A 249-nucleotide genomic window follows, 5' to 3' on the forward strand; every position below is an offset into this window, starting at 1 on the left:
GTGAGTTTTGTGGTTTCATGTTAAAGTTAGGTGAATGATGATAGAGGAATGTTTGAACTATAAAAAGAATCGGCTACCTTGTTATGAGCTAGGGCCGAATGTGAGTTTGGTTGTGTTTGAATGTTACATGCTTGGTAGAATGGTGGATGAAGGTGCCGAATGTATGTGGGATTGATAGAGTCTCCAAATTGATTTTATGTGTGTATGCATGACCGAATATACGTGGTCACATGAGTAAGGAAATGAGTT

This window comes from Gossypium hirsutum, chromosome A08 (assembly GCF_007990345.1).
Source record: "Gossypium hirsutum isolate 1008001.06 chromosome A08, Gossypium_hirsutum_v2.1, whole genome shotgun sequence".
Lineage (NCBI taxonomy): Eukaryota > Viridiplantae > Streptophyta > Magnoliopsida > Malvales > Malvaceae > Gossypium > Gossypium hirsutum.